A 17,041-nucleotide genomic window follows, 5' to 3' on the forward strand; every position below is an offset into this window, starting at 1 on the left:
TGATACATATGTGATCCTTGTATGACTACTTGAACTTAGTTGCTACAATTTATTTAGCCATAGTCATGCTTTATCCGCATATTTATTGTTATCATATCCTTGTATGCTTTATTGATGGGTTATGAGGATATACCTCTTGATGATAAATTGTTATCTTGCATTATTGTAATAATTGTGGCATATATGGACATGTTGTGTGGGTTGATTGATATTGTGTGGAGTATAAGGGTGGAACGATGCATATAACGACATAAGGGAAATATTTCATTGTGATGCGCATGCGGCAAGATAAGTGTGGCTTATGCACATGCAGATATATACGGGAGGCATTTCATTATGATACACATGTTGCGAAATAAGGGTGGATTTATGGGATTGTTATGTGATGGCCTAGGGACGATTTGCATTGTGCATGTTATGTGTTGGTACGAGGGTGACATCCTTGAATATTCATGTGATTTCTTTATGTGTGTCATGCATTTTAACATGTTTAGTTGTGTTGCATTTAACATGCTAAGCTATGCATTTCTTATAACTTGATGATTTGGTTGACAAGATGAATTTACCGACATGGAGTTGTTATTTTATATTTTCTTAAGTTGTTTGTAGCATATCAGATTGACGAGATGAGAACGTTGTTTTTATGCATTAACATATTTGATTCTTGAAAAGTTCTCTTGAACATGTTATTTGACAATTGATATGGAATCTGATTATAATTTGGCACGAGGTCTTTGTTGTGCAAGTGTGATTTTTATTTTGGCACGAGGTATTTCCGTGTGGATGTGACTTATGTTGTCGCACGAGATCTTTGTCGTGCGATGATGATTGATAATGTGGGCACAAGATGCCATATGTGAGCGATTCTATCTGATTACTTGTTGAAGCTGAGCCTTTACTTGTATTGAATTGTTATCACTTGTTCTGATGATATTATAGTTATTGTCTTTCTATTATACTTCTTGTTGCTAGTCTTTGATATGTTGCACAGGTTATTTGACTAGTGAGTATCTTTCGACTTAAAAACCTCATTACTACTTCTTTGAGGTTAGTCAAGATATTTACTAAGTATAAGGGATTGGTTGTACTCATACAATACTTCTACACATTGCTTGAAGATTTTGGAGCTGAGTAGCTGCGAAGACGGAGCTTTGCATTGGAGATGCACTAGCGTACCGGATAAAAGCTACCCTTTTGTTCATCGTAGCTTAGGATTTTATTTCTATTTATATAACTTTCAAAGAAATATTGTATTTTTTTCTCACATTAGTTTGTAAATCTAAATCATAATAGCTCATGACTTGTACTATCAGACCTTGGGGTAGTGTTATTAAATTCTTTTGCTGGTCGTGATGGTACCTAACACAACCCGCTAGGTAAGCCAAATAACAATCAACACAACTAAAATAAGAATAATAAGAAATCAATATGTGAAATAACTAAATTTCTATACGATAACCCAAGAATTGGTTAGTACAAGTCATGAGCAACTAAGACTTAGATTACAAAATGTTGGTATGAAAATAAATACAATAACTATTTGGTATATACATAAACATATTACAAATCTAAAGCTACCAAGGCAGAGTGGTATCTATATTCGAAAAACATGTACACCTTCAATGCCAGCTTCTGCCATCCACCACATTCAAGCTCCAAGGTCTGGAAGTGTAGTATGAGTACAACCGACTCCATGTACTCAGCAAGTATCATAACTAACCTCGGCGAGGTAATAGGAGTAAGAATTATAAATGAAACTCACGATTCACCTATACAGTTCAAAATTCCAACAAGTACAGAACAATTATATGATCAAGTCATGAATCACGAATAAAATCACCTTGGTGCACACATTAACTCAACATACTTTACTCAATCAACAATCCAGCAATAAAGATGATATGCAAATAAATTATAAACAACCAAGGAAATTGCAAGTAAAGATGAAATGCAATAACCAAAACATCAATTTATTGCAGTGTGCAACCCGATCCAAATATAAATCACAATACGACTCTAAGGCCCACATCAGAAATACAGCAATAGAACCAAACCACTGATCAACTTTTTCTAAAGTTCACATCAACCAGAATTCATCGGTTTCTCCTAATCTGCATGTACACCATCAAGAAGAAATGTGAGAGGGTGACCCTAGGGGGATGGATCCATATCCACACGTTGCATGCACATGAGATGAACCCCACATATATGTGCCATTCATAGCACGTAGCTATCATAAATAACTCACGCAACTAGTGCCTCAACCATGTTTAGGTAAGATACTTACCTCAAGCAAGCCAAATCGATACTCTAGAAGCACCATCCCGCACGAATCGACCTCTGAACGGCTAGAAACTAGCCAAAAATAACTCAAAAGCATCAAATAATGCCATAGGAAATAAACCCAAATGATAAAGGTTGAAGCTTTACTCAAATACTCAAAGTTAACAAAAAACTCAACCCGGACCCGCACCCCGGAACCCGATAAAACTCACAAATTTTGACAAACCATTCAAATACAAGTCCCAAAATATATCACGGACCTACCGCGACTTCAAATCCCACAAAATAACATCAAAACCATGAATCGCACATCAATTCAAGCTCAATGAACTATTTCAAATATTCAAATTCCAAACTTTTATCGAACACGTCTAAACAACTCAGAATCACCTAAACTTTTGCGCACGTGTTCTAAATGATATAACGAACCTATTCCAACTCCCAGAATAAAAATATGAACCCAATAATATCGAAGTTAACTTCCGGTCAAACCTATGAACTTTCCAAGCCTTCAAATTGCCAATTTTCACCAATTAGAGGCAAAACCTTCTAGAAATATCTAAGTACAAATCCGGGCATACGCCTAAGTCCAAAATTACCATCCGGACCTAACGAATCATAAAAACTCCGATCCAAGGTCAAATTCACAAATTCAAACTTGGTCAACTCTTCTAACTTAAAGCTTCTAGATTGAGAATCATTCTTTCAAATCAATACCAAAATTCAAAAATCAAAACCGATCATACACGTGAGCCATAATATATTATATGAAGTAACTCAAGACCTCAAACCACCGAATTGAATGCAAATGCTCAAAATAACCGATATCTTGACGATACAAGTTATGCTACAGTGACTTCCTTGTTAGGACTCCGGTATCTTGACGATACAAGTTGGCACTATGCGAGCTGTTGGTTGTAGACGATTGTAGATATGATAAGATTTCCTTTAATTGATAGTTATTTCTTGTAGTATGATTTGATTACCTTATTAGAAGTGATATGAGAACTCTACTTGATGAGGCAAGTTGTTGGTATCATAAATACGTACAATGGACAGGTCCAGTGACCTAGTAGTACATGAGTGCTAACATAGCAGATACAAGCATGATAGCCAGGTAGATGACATATACACTAGTCTGGAGGTAGCAGCTTATTTGTCGGGTATGAGATGATAGTACCGGTGCGCGGTCTAGAAAAGGAAAGAATTACGAGTCTAGTATCTAGCATATACGTACGAGACTATACGAGTAGTTAGTATTTCAGTTTTATGTGTTTGTGCGACTGACGCATGATAGATTACACATGGTATGAGTTGTGAGATGTTGTTACAGAAAGTTTGGGAAGACAAATCTGCAAAGCAATGCTACAGGTCTCGTTTGGTAAGACTATGGTATATGACCTTCTATACTTATTTCATGATGTGAGCTCTGATCTCTAGGTTATTTAACCATTGTATTATCCAGTTTTCTTCCTTCAACATTCTTTTATTTGATTATAGTACTTATTCATGATTATTCAGTTGCCTTATATACTTAGTACATTATATCGTACTGACATCCCTTTGGCTGGGGATGCTGCATTTCATGTTGCAGGTTCAGGTAGGCAGTTTAACAGACCCCCAAAATAAATAATTTCAGTTCCAGTTGTTGATCAGTAGATCTCATATCATTCGGAGTGCAGCCGATCATAGAGATCCTTATGTTTTGAATTTATATATAGACTTATGGATAGATCGGGGCCTTGTCCCGACTATATTATGTCTATCAGATATTCTTAGAGGCTTTTGTAGATGTATGTGTACCTGTGGTCAGTTATTGTATACTATATATATGTCTATGTTAGTTGAGACCTTGCAGGTGTGCTTGGGATTTTCTAATTACAAGTGTTGCAAATGTTGTAAATTTTCTAGTTTTACGGAATGGGTCGCTCAAGTATGTGAGGCATTACGTTTCTGTCCAACCCACCTAGGTTGGGGCGTGATAAAATGATATCAGAGAAGGTCTATATCATAGAGAGTCTACAAAGTCGTGTCTAGTGGAGTCTTGTTTATAAGTGTGTATTGTGCACCATATTTTATAAACAAGAAGCTACAAGGCATTTTGGATTGGTTTCCATTCTTTCATTCTCAGATCATGCCATAGATCTGAGTTATAAGAGGTTGAGCCTGACTTGCATTCATATATACTATACAGAGATGCCTGTCATATAAGTTTGATTTTAACCTATATTTTATTATGTGTTTACATAAATGTTGCTATATAATAAAATGTCTGAGGGTCATCAAGCTACAAATGAGAGGCCTAGTAGTAGGCCAATGGTAGGTGGGAGTTATACTGAGACCTAGCATGGGTCGACATCTCGGTTTCCCCCGATATCATCAGCCCCAAAAGAGCTTTGAGAACCTTCCGCACCTCCAATACCCCCAACACCCTCATCCGCTGCATCCGAGAAAAAATTGTGGGAAGCAGTACAGTTATTGATGCAGATAGTAGCCGCACAAGCACAACGGCAGGTACTGGAAACTTCAGGTACCGAACCTTTAGTTAGATCAACTAGTTCGAGGGTACGAGAATTCCTTAGTCTAAACCCCCTAGATTTCACAGGATCAAATCCACACGAGGACCCATAGAATTTCATAATTGAGCTCTAAGGACCTTTAGAGTTATGCATGTTAGAGAGACTGAGGCGGTAGAGTTAGCTGCATATAAGGTAAGGGATGTAGCTATATTTTGGTAGGACTCTTGGGAGAGATCTCGATGTTGGAATGCACCTGTAGTGGTATGGGAGGAGTTTTCCAAGGCTTTCTTAGATCATTATTTACACATAGAGATCCGACAGTCTAGAGTTGAGTAGGTTTTAGCCCTTAAGAAAATAAATATGAGTGTAAGGCAATATAGCCTTAGGTTTGACTCGTTAGCTTGGTATGCTCCGACTATAGTGGCCTCCATGAGAGATAAGAGTTCATAGATTCATTCAAGGTCTAGAGCCATACTTAGTGGGAGAATGTACAGTAGCATCCATGAATTTGGAGATGGATATCTCCAGAATTCATGCTTTTGCGCAGATTTTAGAGGAGCGAGAACAACAGCGCCAGCTTGATTAGGATAGAGATAGTGGACAGAATAAGATAGAAAGGCCAGACAGTGGTTATAGGGGATCCTAGAGTGATAGGGTACCACAGACCTCTAGACGATTAGCCAGTTTGGTCCAAGGGCCAATATATGACCAAAGGTTGCTAGTGGGACTGAGTAAAAGTTCACAAGTGTTAGGACCCCAAGCACAGAGAGATCAGATCCAGGCATGGCCATCAACACCTTATTGTAGGCAATGTAGGATAGCACACTCAGGAGTGTGTCATCAGGGTACCAATGTATGTTACTGGTGTAGAATTTCTGATCACATGATGTGAGACTGTTATTATAGGGTAAAGAGGAGTGCTATGACATCGACATCATCAGTAGTATTTCCTCCTACAGAGGATCACACGGGATTATAATCCGCATGTCCAAGATATATGTATGTTATTATTTCCTTTATTGAATATTGTAAGATAGAAATCAGAGATAATTCTATATATAGTTACCAAATAAGACCTTAGGTTAACCAGTAAGAACTGTAAGGACCACTTGGGACTAGTGTTAACCTAAGGTGAATCATTATCAGTCAAACATAAGACTATGAGCGGATGGTTAAGTTGAGTGCATATTAGTGTGCCTATATGTTATGAGTCAGTTAAGCGAGGCGAGTAAATTAGGAGTATTTCTGTTCCTAGGTGAATCTTTAAAAGTAAGACCATTCCATTAGCTTCGCATAGTAATTATAAGACGAGTTATGATCAAGAGACTTTGTGTATCCATATTTTGCTTTTAGGACCACGTGAGGAAGTCTATGGTGTTCGTAAGATAGGTAGTGAGTTAAGAAGATCTATGTACCAATAATTTAAAGTCTTAAATTAAAATATGGTAGCATAACGGAGATTCTAGATAGATAGGAGAAAGATGGAAAAAGGGGTGAATAGGGAAGCGACAAGAGTAAATAGACCTAGAGATTAAGCCAAAAAATGAGTTGATGGATTGATGTAGCATGAAGTGAATTATAAGAGTTCAGGGCTAGGATAATATGAAGAAGATAAGGCATTGTAACGCTAGTAGAATCAACGTAACCGGAATAAGAGGATAAGAAATGGGATGATATGGGTTTCAAGTACTAGTGAGTTTCGCTTAAGATGAATTATTAGTGGATGGTAAGATCTTATAATAAATTGTATAAGTTGAGAATAAATAGCCTATACATCCCCTAATTTAGGAGTACGTGATAAATCCAGTCGAAGGAATAGAGCGAACATAGCGTTTATACTTTTACGAGAATATAAGCTTTGTTAATGAGTTAGTCGAGTAAGATGAAAGGATTAGAAAAGTTTAACAGAGGTTGTAGGGCAAGATATATAAGAGGATATTAGTATGTTATCTACGTAGAACCGCATAGCAAAGTTTCCCATAAAAAATAGAATGTTCCATCCCGAAAGAAAATATAATAAGATACCATTGAAGGTTATAGACTAGTATATATAAGATAATAAATGTAGAACGGATTGAATTAGAGGTATCCGTGAAATATCAAAGAGGTGAGGAAACCTTAAGGACAAAACTACCTAGGCTATGTGGCAGAAGGTAGCAATGGTTGTAAGTTCGACAAGCTACCAAGTGAGAAACCCTAGTACGAGAATAATTTCTAAAGAAAGAGTATGTCCTAGTTCGTATATGTTCTTAAGATACCACGAAGCACTGGTCTAATAAATCTTAGACAGTGTGCGTTTAAGTCTAACATTCGAGGACGGATGTTCTTAATGGGGAGGATGTTAAAACCTATACTTCATAAGTGAGTCAATGCAAGCTCAGAGATCAAGACTATTCTCAATTTATCAAGTGTTTAAAAATATGTACAATATGTTTTTGATGGTTTAGAAGTTAAACAAATCAAAGAAAATAAGTTTCCACAAAAGTTAGCAAAAGTTATCGCAATTTACATTAATAAGTTTACTGAAATTTGGGTCTAATGTCATTGAGCTTTTTCCCAATATACTTGAAGTTGTGGGGTCATTCACCCACCAAATTGAAGGTCCACAAGTCTAATTTTCAATACCATTTGTTGATACAATGTTGGAATATAAAGATATTCGCATTTTTGTGAGACTGCACAGGCAGTCCTTTGGGGCCTACATAGCTGGTAGAAGGTTCCACATTTCTATTTAAAGTGAGGGAACCTTATCTTAACTTATTTCTCGACCAGACCAGTCTCTTAACACCTCCCAAACTCTCTCTAAGTGTCCTCCCATAGCTCAAGAGTAAATCCAAAGCTAAACTATCCAAATCCAACATCAAAAGTCTCGTGGAACTAGAGGAAAGTGCTTTTATTCTTTTATTGTCATGTTGAGAGTTGTTCTAAGTTGAGGAAAGCACTTGTTGAAGGTTGTTATTGTTATATAAGGTAAGTTTTTCCCTATTCTACTTGATATTTATTATATCTAAGTGTTAGCTAAGTTTTAAGGATGAGTAAGTTGCAAGATAACATTTGGAAGTTGTTTGTGATGTAGTTGAGTTGTGTTGGGTTGTTTAGTGTTGTTGTGTGACATTTTGAGGGGGTTTTCTTGCTTTTCTTTATGCGTTGGACATATAGTTGTTGATTGTTGTTGTGTTGATGTTGTTCTTTAGTTGATGAATATAAAATAATTGGGGGAGATACTATCCAATTTATCGTAAAGCAAGCTTGTTGCTCATTTGTTAGTTAGCATATTTCTATTGTTGATGCTAATGTTGTTTTATTTGTTGTGTGATGTGTTGGGACTAGTTTTGTGGCATAGAGGTTTTGTATATATTCTTGTATCTATAATTATGTGTTATTAATGGTGTTATAAGGATTAGACGGGAGTAATTAGGCGAAGATATATGTCGTAGAATCATGTATAGAGCGGATTGTCGTTCATCGGCTAGTTGTTATGCTTCTTTTCATTAATAGTAATATTGTTTCGTGTATAGATTAATTTGAGGAGAAGTCTGGTTATGTCATCACCGTGGAAAGGTCGGCTTAGAGGTATGTAAGTCTATACGTTATCCCTTTCCTTGGCATTAATCTATAGTAAGTTCCCCCTCCAGCAAAGTGAGTTCCAAAATGAAATGCTTAGAAATGTTATACTCGTGTATTCAATGGCTCCCTATGTTCTTAATTGATGTCGCCCTTATAGAATGTGTTTCATATAGCTCTTCACATCCCGTGTTCTTTTCCTGGGAGTGTAATTGGGGTATAACTTTTTCCTCATAAAGATCTCCTTAGTACAACAACGTTAAATGAGATTTATTCTATGTATTAGCTAGATACATAAGTTCCTTACTTGAGATTGACCTGATGACACAAGTTTTATATTATTAGTAGTAATCCCTTTTTTTTTCTTATTTCTGAAAGTGCATTTGAACCATAACGGCACCCTCATATGTATTCATATATCAAAATGACCACCACTAAGGGTCGCCCTACTCCCGCCTTTAGTAGCTCGTACATGCCTTAACTAGTAGCACCTTGGTAGGTATAGTTTCAAATATTTGTTAGTGGCTTCTTATACTATTTAGAATATGTCTATGAGCTACAATGACTTCCTTATGAGAACTGCGGTATCATGATGACACAACTTGGCACTATACGAGCTGTTGGTTGTAGACGATTGTGGAAATGATGAGATTGCCTTCTGTTGATAGTTATTACTTGTAGTATGATTTGATGACTCTTCCTTCTTTCTTCTCTCCCATCCCCTTCTCCTCTCTTCTCTCTCTTCTTTTTTGTCCGTTACCATATCTATTTCTCCCCTTAGCCGGTGTCCATACCGACGGCAGTATTAACCTCCACCACCGTCTGTATCTCTCCCCCCTTTCTTCTCCTTTCCTTTTTGGTGTGTGGGTGCATCTCTTCGAATATGCACACAGAGAGCAGGGTCGGCTGGACCAAACTTTTCTAGTGAAGCTATACGTATTTTGCCTGTGTTTTCTTTTCTCACTACTGGCCGCCCCTTCTAGCGGTCCTAATTCTCCATTTCCAAGCCATTCTGATGTTTTCCTGTACTATCGGGCAGTTTTTCAGTGATCCCCATTATGTCGGCGAATGTGTTGACACCATTGTATCTAGCGTCACAACTTCAGGGGCTTCGATCCAAGTTCTATCGTTCTTCTTTTGTCTTAATAGTTTTTGTTTTAGTTTAATACAATGTTTTTGCCTGCCGATTGTGATTTTGTACCCTGTCTGTATTTACTGTCATTTGCTCTAGCATTAACGGATTAGTTGATTTAGTAAGAGACTTCCTACCTGTTTATAATTTTATTCTGAATCTTTGTTTTTCCTTTCGCTATATCTCTTATCTTTGCTTGTTTTGTGACTTTTAGTTATAGATTATACTTCTTTTATTGCTTTTAGTTTTTACTTTTACTTTCTTACTTGTTAGTATTTGTTTTGCTGCCTTTTATCCTTGACTGTTGTATTTATCTCGACTTTCTTACATTTTCTCTGCCATAAGTTGAGTCATTTGTATCTTTTGCGTCCTAATATTTTTTAATCTACACATAAACTCTGATTGCTTTTCTGCATTTTTAGTATTTGTTGTTTACTCTATACTCTTCATAGTCTTTGCTTGTGTAGTGGTTACATTGAGAGATGGTAGCGTAAGGTTATGTCCTCAGGGGATGCGGGGGCAAAGGGGGCAAGGGAAGGGGTTACACTAGGTTGAGGGTGGGGTCCTAGAACATAGAAACTTTGACGGGTAAGTCTATAGAATTAGGAAAGATTCTTCAAAAAGGGGGTTAATATAGCGTGTGTCCAGAAGACTAGATGGATGGGTACGAAGGCTCGGGATGTTAATAGGTTCAAAGTATGGTATTTAGGTGGAGCTAAGGGCAAGAACATAGTAGGTATTTTAGTTGATAGAGATCTCAGGGAGCTAGTGGTGGATGTTAGGAAGGTGAACGATAGGCTGATGAGTATTAAGCTAGTGGTTGATGGGTTCAAACATGATTAGTGCTTACGCGCCACAAGTGGGCCTAGGCGTGGAGGTCAAGAGGCGCTTTTGGGAGGATATGGAAGAGGTTGTACGTGGTATGCTCCGAGAAGCTCTTCATAGAAGGTGAGTTTAATGGCCATGTTAGGGAGACTATTGGGGGTTATGTCGAGGTACATGGTAGGTTTGGTTTTGGAGATAGGAAAGAAGAAGGAAACTCACTGTTGGATTTTTTTAGAGCTTTTGACTTGGTGATAGCTAACATGTGTTTTCAGAAGAGGGAAGACCATTTGGTCACTTTTCGGAATAAGGTAGCCAAGACTTAGATTGATTATCTTCTCATCAGGCGATGTATTAGGGGTCTTTGCACTGATTGTAAGGTTATCCCGAGTGAGTGTCTATCGATGCAACATAGGCTCTTAGTAATATATTTGGAGATCAAGAGAGCAAGGAAGAAGAAAGTGGTGTACGGTCAGCGTAAGATCAAGTGGGGAGCCTTTACTAAGGACAAAGCTCAGGAGTTGGGGGAGAAGTTGTTGGCTATGGGGGCCTGCATGAGTAGGGATACGCGAGTAGTATATAGACCACGACTGCGAACTGCATTAGGGAAGCTGCTAGAGTGGTGTTAGGGGTCATGGAGGGATACTCGGGAGGCCACAAAGGGGACTAATGATGGAATAAGGAAGTCTAAGGAAAAGTGGATGCCAAGAAAATGTCATATCTAAAGCTAGTAAAAAGCACGAACGAGGAAGACGAGAAAACTTATAAGGAGTGTTATAAGAAGGCTAGAAGAGAGGCGAAATTAGCAGTCACGGCGGCTAAGACTGCAGCATTTAAACGGTTATATGTGGATCTTGGGGGTAAAGGTGGGGATAGGAAGTTGTACAAGCTAACAAAGATTAGAGAGAGGAAGGATTGGGACCTGGACCAAGTGAGATGCATCAAAGATTAGGATGTCAAGGTATTGGTAAAAGAGGCGTAGATAGAAGACGTACTTCCATAAACTCTTGAACGAGGAAGGGGATAGGAACATCATGGTCGGTGAGTTGGAGAAATTAGAGAGTCAGAGCGATTTTGGATTTTGTAGGCGTATTAAGATTGTGGAGGTTGAAGAGGCAATGCGGATGATGAACAAGGGTAAGGCGACTAGGCCTGATGACATATCGATGGAATTTTGGAAAAGCACGGGTGGGGCAGGCTTGGAGTGGCTTACTGGTTTGTTTAATTTCATTTTCAAGACGAAAAAGATGTTCGAATATTGGAGGTGGATTTTGATGATCACGTTGTACAAAAATAAAGGTGATATCCAGAATTACAACTACTATGGGGGTATCAAGCTGCTGACGCATACTATGAATGTTTGGGAGAGGGTGGTGGAGAAGAGGGTGAGGAGAAGTGTGTCCATTTCCAAGAATCAGTTCAGATATATGCCGAGGAGGTCAACTACCGAAGCCACACACCTTGTGTGGAGATTGGTGGAGCAATATCGAGAAAGGAAAAAGGACTTGCATATGGTGTTCATTGACCTAGAAAAAGCCTACGACAAAGTCCCGAGGGAGGTTCTATGGAGATGTTTGTAGGTTAGCGGTGTTCCGGTAGCATACATATGGGTGATTAAGGATATGTACGAGGGCGACTCGAAACAGTTACCTGTGGAGCTAGGGTTACATCAGGGTTCGGCTCTTAGCCTATTTTTGTTTTTCCTAGCATTGTGTATTCTATTTGTTGATGACATAGTTCTGATTGATGAGCCGGAGAGGGAGGGGGAGGGGGGGTTAATGCAAGGTTGGAGGTTTGGAGAAAAACTCTGGAGTCTAAAGGTTTTAATTTGAGTAGGTCAAAAATAGAGTACGTGGAGTGCAAGTTCAGTAATGGGATGCCTGGCAATAGGGAAAGTTAAGATTGATTCACAAGTCATCCTCAAAAGGAATAGTTTCAAATATTTTGGGTCTATAATCTAAGGCAGCGAGGAGATTGACTAGGATGTTACTCACTGTATTAGAGCGGGTTAGATGAAATGGAGGCTCACTTATGGGGTTCTATGTGATAAGAATATGCCATCAATACTTAAAAGGAAAGTTCTACAGATGAGTGGTTAGACTGACTATATTGTATGGAGTAGAGTGTTGGCCTGTCAAGAAGTCCTATGTATAGAGGATGGAGGTAACTGAAATGAGGATGTTGAGATGGATGTGTGGGCATACCAGGAAATACAAGATTTGGACCGAAGTTATTAGGGACAAGGTGGGCGTGGCCGCGCTGGAGGACAAACTGTGAAAATCGAGACTGAGATGGTTCGAGCACGTGTAGTGGAGAGCCATAGATGCCCCGGTCAGGAGGTGTGAGAGGTTGGCCATGAAGGGTCAAAAGAAGGGTAGGGGTAGGCCTAAGATGTATTGGGGTGAGGTGATTAGGAAGGATATGTCATTGCTCCAACTTACCAAGGACACAACCTTCGATAGGATAGGGTGGAGGTCAAGAATTAAGGTGAAAGGTTGACACTAGTCATTAGTCCCTTAGTCTTATCAGTATTGGTAGTACTATTTTTGTATTTGTTTTTCTTATTCTTAGTATTTTATATTACATGTTGTGCCATTTGTTCCTATTATATTGTTGTTGCTACTGTTTTGTCACTTTGTTTTCCCTGTTCTTTGAACTGAGGGTCTATCAGAAATAGCCTCTCTACCTTCACAAGGTAGGGGTAAGGTCTGCATATACACTACCCTCTCTAAACCTCATATGTAAAATTACACTAGTTTGTTGTTGTTGTAGTAGAAGTGATATGAGAACTCTACTTGATGAGACATGTTGTTGGTATGATAGATACGTACAACGGATAGGTCCAGTGACTTGGTAGTACATGCGTTCTAGACTAGCAGATACGATCACGATAGCCCGGTAGATGACAGATACACTAATCCGTAGGTACCGGTTTATTAGTCGGGTATGCGATAATAATACCGGTGCACGAGCCGAAAAAGTACAGAGTTAGGAGTAGTTAACATTTCAGTTTTATGTGTTTATGCGATTGACATATGATAAATTAGACTTGGTATGAGTTGTGAGATGTTGTTAAAGAAAGTTTAGGAAGATAAAGCTAGAGATCAATGCTACGGTCCCGTTTGGTAAGACTATGGTATTTGACCTTCAAGACTTATCGTATGATGTGAGCTCTGATCTCCGGGTTATTTGACAATTGTATTATCCAATTATCTTCCTTTATCATTCTTTTATTTGATTATAGTACTTATTTATAATTATTCATTTGCCTTACATACTCGGTACATTATATTGTTCTGACGTCCCTTTGGCCGGAGACACTGCATTTCATGTTTCAGGTTCAGGTAGGCAGTTTGACGCACATAGGAATGGCAATAGGGCAGGGCAGGTGAAGCATTACCCTGCCACAAATTCGACCTGCCCTGCCCTGCCTCGTTTAATAGTTTTTCTCCTTTTCAACCTGCCCTGCCCTGCCCGCCCCGTTTAGCTTTTTTTTTTTCTTCTTTCTTTTAAGTTTGGAACTGTAACTATTCATGTTATTATATAAAGAAAGATGAATATGACTTCCATGATAAATCTGATAACGGTATGCCTTTGGTTTACGTGACGTAAAATTACTTTGTTAATTCTTTTCTAATGCTTGTCTTAAATTGTTAAATAATTTAGTAAATAGTTTACACCAAATGAAAAAAAGCTTTTTTCTTTATGAGTGCAAGTCATATCTGTTATAGCTTTCGTTATACTGCTACTGTAAATTACTTGCTCCAACTCATATATAATTTTTTTCTCATTATTTGCTAGGCATAAAGCACAATTGTTAATAAACAATTTGATATTTTATAAAACTTATTATACTTGCAAGTATGCTACTAATTAACAAACGTTAGCAAGCAAACAAAACACGTTTTCTTTAAAAGAAAATAAAACGATAATAATTTCACAAAATCCTAGAATTAAGTTCTCTTTTGCACTTTTATCCTTTTCATCACAACCAAATGATTTCACAATGATATTTTACATGTGAAATAGTTGAGACGAAAAGAATGGTATCATTTGATGCTTGTATAATTTATGAAATAGTTGGAATAAAATTTCCATGTTAAGTTGCCAGGTATTTCTTCTGAGTTTGCAGCACGGTCAAAAATTCATTAAATAGTTATTCATTCTCTATTAAATTTATTCTAATTTTTTAACGTTATATTAATGCCCATTTCTCACTCTCACATACTCTAGGGAGAACGAAATGTAACTGTAAAACAATAGGAAAAGAATCTAAAAATTGAAATAGCTACTGAAGTACGCACACACAAGTGTGAGAAAATTCGAGTTTGCTTGTTGACTTTGCAGCTAAAATCCTGCCCTACCCCTACCCTGCCCATTAACTATTTTTTGAAAATGTATTTTGACCAGCCCTGCCCGTCCTGTCCCATTAATACTTTGCTCTGCCATGCCCTATTAAGGTTTTGGCCTGCCCGCCCTATTTTTCATATCCCTAGATGGACCCCCAAAATAAATAATTTCGGTTCCAGTTGTTGATCCGTAAACTCCATATCACCGGAGTGCAGCCGAGCCTAGAGATCCTTATATTTTGATTTTATATATAGACTTATGGGTAAATCGGGGTCTTGTTCCGACTATTTTATTTCTGTCAGATGTTCTTAAAGGCTTTTATAGATGTATGTGTACATATGGTCCGTTGCTGTATGCTAGACGGATGGTTGTGTTGGTTGAGGCCTTGCAAGCCCGTTTGTTGATATACATATTTTTGGGAGAAGTGCAAAGTTAGCCACTAATTAGAGTTATACTTACTCTTAAGCCTCTGTTTAAAATATATTTACTTTTTAGCTAGTGCTTTAATAAATTTTTATCCGTCCGGACGAAAATGCTCTTGTGCTAGACATGGTGTCCTTAACTTCATGAGTGTTGTGTAATTATTAAAGACAAAGTATCCTAAATTAGCACCTTCTGTTTTAAACTTTAGGACATCATGTCTTTAACTCCATATGTGCAGTGTAAATATTAAGGACATGATGTCCTTAACTTCATGAGTGTTGTGCAAATATTAAGGATATGATGTCCTTAATTTCATGAGTGATGTGTAAATATTAAGGACAAAGTATTTTGTATTTGCACCTTTTGTTGTTAAACTTTAGGATATCATATCCTTAACTTCATATGCGCAGTGTAAATGTTAAGGACATGGTGTCCTTAACTTCATATGTGCAGTGTAAATGTTAAGGACATAGTGTCCTTAACTTCATGAGTGTTGTGTAAATATTAAGGACATGGTGTCCTTAACTTAATGAGTGTTGTGTAAATATTAAGGACAAAGTGTCTTGTATTTGCACCTTCTGTTGTTAAACTTTAGGACATGATGTTCTTAACTTCATGAGTGTTGTGTAAATATTAAGGACAAATGTCCTTAATATTTACACAATTCTCATGAAGTTAAGGACACAATATCCTTATATTTACATAACACTTATGAACAAAAGGTAAAACCGTCTTTTCGTATTAATTTTAATAGAGTAGTGATTATTTTTGCTCAGCATTAAAAATACTGGATAAAAACTAAATACCATATTAAAAAATAATTACCCCACGCCATTTCTACTATATGTTTTGGGATTTTCTAATTACATGTGTTGTAAATGTGGAAATTTACTAATTTTATGGAATGGGTCGCTCACGTACGTAAGGCATTGAGTGCCTGTCCACCTCACCTAAGTTGGGGCGTGACAAATAATATGTCTTACATAGTACAAGAGCAAATATAGAGCCCGTTTGGATAAAAAAAAGTGGCTTTTAAGTTAAGTGCTTAAAAGTATATTATAAGTGCTGGAACTTGTTTTATAAATAAGCAGTTACGTGTTTGGATAAAAGTGCTGAAACTGAAAACAAGTTGATGAAGTGTTTGGTAAACAAGTGCTGGTAAGCACTTTTTCTTGTTAAAATGACTGAAATATTCTTAAAGTTGTTAACATTATAAAATTAATTTTCTAAAGCAATTAAAAACTGGAAAAAAATAAAAAAAAATTAGCTAAAAACTGGAAAAAAAAAAAAGAAAATATTTATTTTTTCAGTTTTTACAAAAATATTGCTTTAGAAAATTACTTTTGAGTTTTTTTTTTGTTTTTACAAAAATAATTGCTTTAGAAATTATTTTTCATTTTTTTTAAAGCAATATTTTTCTAAAAACTACGAAAAAAATATTTTCAATATTTTCAGTTTTTAGATAAAGAAAATTCATTTTTTTTCAGTTTGTAAATGCTTTTCATTTTTGTTTTCCATCTTTTACAAAAACATTGTTTAAAAAATATTTTTCAGTTTTTTTGTAAAAACTGGAAAAATAAATATTTTCGTTTTTTTCAATTTTTAGTAAAAAAAAATTCAGTTTTTTCCAGTTCTTATAAAAAATAAACTACAATAGTATAACAAGGGGTATTCTTAGACTATTTTTGAAAGTATAGGGGTATATTTGACCCTTTGCCGTAAGAAAAAAAGGAAGGATTCAACGACCAAAAAAATTAAATGTTATGAAAAAAAAACAAAAAGAAGCTAAAAGAATAATATTTCTACTGAAAGGTAATTTCGGGATTAAGAAAAATTATAAGGGATAAGAATGTAATATCTTTGGTCAAAGCAATATGACTTTTAAGCCAATTTCGAAAAAGTTGAATTTTTCAACTTATTGGTTTTGACTTTTTTTAAGCAGATTTTA

The sequence above is a fragment of the Nicotiana tomentosiformis genome, chromosome 11 (assembly GCF_000390325.3).
Source record: "Nicotiana tomentosiformis chromosome 11, ASM39032v3, whole genome shotgun sequence".
In the NCBI taxonomy this organism is placed as follows: domain Eukaryota; kingdom Viridiplantae; phylum Streptophyta; class Magnoliopsida; order Solanales; family Solanaceae; genus Nicotiana; species Nicotiana tomentosiformis.